Source organism: Balaenoptera ricei, chromosome 18 (assembly GCF_028023285.1).
Source record: "Balaenoptera ricei isolate mBalRic1 chromosome 18, mBalRic1.hap2, whole genome shotgun sequence".
Lineage (NCBI taxonomy): Eukaryota > Metazoa > Chordata > Mammalia > Artiodactyla > Balaenopteridae > Balaenoptera > Balaenoptera ricei.
The window spans coordinates 48,344,335-48,348,073 of NC_082656.1; positions in this window are offsets into that span (position 1 = coordinate 48,344,335).

Sequence of the window (3,739 nt, forward strand, 5' to 3'; positions counted from 1 at the left end):
TTTGTTCTCAATTTTACTTTGATGTTGATTACAACATTTTAATGTAAATTTTTGTAACAGTCTCTTTTTATAATTTTTGTAGTAACTTCTTACACAACTTTTACTACTTCTAGTGAGTTGATTGTATTCAAAATAATCTAATTTGGATTGAAAATCACATTATCTTTAATAGAAGTTTTCTTGTTATTGAACTTTCTTATTTAACTAATTCAAAAATCATTCTATAGACATCCTATCAACAGTTTCCAAAGGCTACTTTAACTTTTTAAAAACCTATGTTTGGGTTTTTCTATAAGGTTACATTTTGTTTTTCCAATTTTATTCTTTCAGTTAGCTCCTATTCCCAGTGGTAGATATATTCACTCCACCAAGAAAATTTTTTTATGTTCAAACTCTATCATGCAAAATCATATAATTTTTAGCACTGGATATGTATCATTCTACAAATTTTATTTTATAGATGAGAAAATAGACTGAAAGATTTAGTTATATGCTTCAACCCACACCACTACACCGCTAGTTAATGATTGAATCAAGAACAAAGGTCAACTCTCCTAACTCATATAAGAAGTGTTTTTGAGGTTCCAGTTCAAGATGGCAACATAAGAGTTTCCTGAACTCATCTCCTCCCACAAACACACTGAATGAACAACTACACATAGAGCAATTCTGTCTGAAAGAAATCCAGAAACTAGCTGAGTGACTCGTACATATCAGGCAAAGGAGAAAATACCCACATCAAAACAGGTAGAAAAGCTGGAGACACTCTCTCATCATAATGAACTCCACCCTAAGCACAGAGCTATATAATTAGGAGGGAACACACCTCTTAGCTTCTCTCTGATGTGCAAAGGGTTTGGACCCCAAATCTGGCTCCCCAACTTTTAGGAATTCCATCTGAGAGACAGGACCCCAAAATATCTAGCTCTGGAAGCCAACATAAGATCCAAAAGGCTATAGTGAACTGAAAATCAAATTTTAATGGGCTTGCTTGGACTCACTGTGGCTAGCCCCCTGGGGCTCAGCACAAAGGCAGCAGACTGAAATGCTCAGTCTTTCCATTAAAGAAAACTATTTGTTTAGGAGTGTTTAGCAAAGTTGCAATATTTGTGATCAATACACAGAAGTCAATCATTTTTATGCCCTTAGGATAGTCAGCTTTTAAAAAATGTATTCTAAAAGATATTTGGTGGCATCTCACTATGGTTTTAATTCACATTTCCCTAATTAATGATGATGTTGAGATTTTTTTATATGCTGTTGCCTTTAGCATAATTTCTCTGATGAATTGTCTATTCAGATTATTGGGATATTTTTAGATAAAATGCTTGTTTTCTCATTACAAAGTTTACAGACAAAATACTGTCCATGAGTAACCTCAACCTGGAAACAAGCTAGCAGTCTGTCAAAGAGAAAGGGATAATTGAACCAGGTATACTTATACAATAGAATATTACTCAGTAATAAAAAAGGGACAAACTTCTGAGCACCAAAAACCAAGGTAGACAAACTGTTACAGCCCCAACTGCCAAGGCAGTGGCCCTCAGTGCACAAAAGAAGAAGCCTCAGCCCACACCAAGCTCCAGCTCAATCCCATTTGCCAAGGCAGTGGCCACTGGGGAACCCCAGAAAAAGCCCCAGTCCATGCCCACATGATCTCCTGCCCTCCTGACAAAGCCACTGGGTACAGGTAGTCTGCATAAGGATGCTCCTACAGAAGAACATGCCTTCAAGACAAAGAGAAGTAATGGTTTTGCTTAATTCATAGACACAACACAGAAAATCAAACAAAATGGTAAGACAGAGGAATATGTTCCAAATAATACCACAGGGGGGAAAAAAAAAACTAATGAATTGGACATAAAATAAAGAGTTCTAAACAATGGTCCAAAAAATGCTTTCCAAACTCAGGAAAAGAATACAGAAACACAGTGAGAACTTCAACACTAAATTTAAAAATATAGAAAAGAACCAATCAGAGCTGAAGAATACAATAACTGAAATAAAAAATACACCAGAGAGAATCAACATCAGATTAAGTGGCATAGAAGAATGCATAAGTGTCCTAAAAGACAAAATATTGGAAATCACCCAATCAGAACAGCAAACAGAAAAAAGAATTTTAAGAAAATGAGGATAGAGTAAGGGCTTTCTGAGACACCATCACACATACTAACATTCACATTACAGGAGTCCCAGAAGAAGAAGACAGTGGGAAAGGGGAAGAAAGCATATTTGATGAAAAAATGGCTGAAAATTTCCCCAACCTAGGGAAGGAAACAGATATCCAGGAAAAAGAAGCACAGAGAATTCCAAACAAGATGAACCCAAAGAGGTCCACACCAAGACATATCAAAATTAAAATGAAAAAAAAATTAGAGAAAAATTTATAGGCAGCAAGATAAAAGCAAAGAGTTACATACAACGGAACCTTCATAAGGTTGTCAGCTGATTTTTCAGCAGAAATTTTGTAAGCCAGAAGGGATGTGCACAATATATATAAAGTGCTGAAAGAAAAAAAAAAAAAAAAAAAAAAAAACACCTACAACCAAAAATACTCTACTTGGTAAGGTTATCATTCAGAATTAAAGGAGAGGTAAAGAGTTTCCCAGACAAGCAAAATCTAAAACAATTCATCACCATCAAACCAACCTTACATGAAATGTTAAAGGGTCACTTTTCAGTGAAAAACGAAAGGTTTTAATAAGAAATAAGAAAATATATGAAGGAAAAAATGCTCACTGGTAAAGGCAAACATATAGTAAACTCAGTGGATCAACCACTTAAAAAGCTAATATCAAGCTTAAAAGACAAAAGTCATAAAACCAACTCTGTAATAAGCAGTTAAGGGATACACAAAGGATATAAAATATGATGTCAAAACATAAAATGTGGTGGGGTTAGTAAAAATGTAAAGCTTTTAGAATTTGTTCAAACATAAAGGCTGTCAGTTTAAAACAAATATATATATATATTATATCTATATACACAAATATATACATACCTAATATATACATATATTAGGTTGATATATATGCTCTATGATAACCAAAAACAAGAAACCTACAATAGAACACAAAAAAACAAAGAAAAAGGAACCTAAACATAACACAAAAGAAAATTCTCAAACCACAAGGGTAGTGGCTAAAAGAAGAAGAAAAGAACAGAGAAGAACTACAAAAACAATAAGAAAACAAGTAATAAAATGGTAGTATGTACATACCTATCAATAATCATTTTAAATGTCAATGGACTAAATGCCCTATCAAAAGACATAAAGTGCTGAATGGATTAAAAGAAAAAAAATGCCCATCCGCTACCTACAACTGACTCACTTCAGAACTAAAAACACAGGAAGACTGAAAGTAAAGGGAAGGAAAAAGATTCTACGTTAATGGAAACAAACAAACAAACAAAAAGCTGAATAGCAATACTCGTATAAGACAAGTATACTTTAAAGCAGACTGTAAAAGAAGACAAGAAGGGCATTACATAATGACAAGTGGGTCAATCTAAGAAGAGCATTCATTGACATATATATATACCTAACATAGGAGCACCGAAATATATAAAGCAAATATTAACATGGATAAAGAGAAAAATTGACAGTAATACAATAATAGTAGGGGACTGTAATATGCCACTTACATCAAAAGATAGGTCATCCAGACAGAAAATCAATAAGGAAACATTGGCCATATATGATGTGCTAGCCTAGATAGATTTCATAGATATCCAC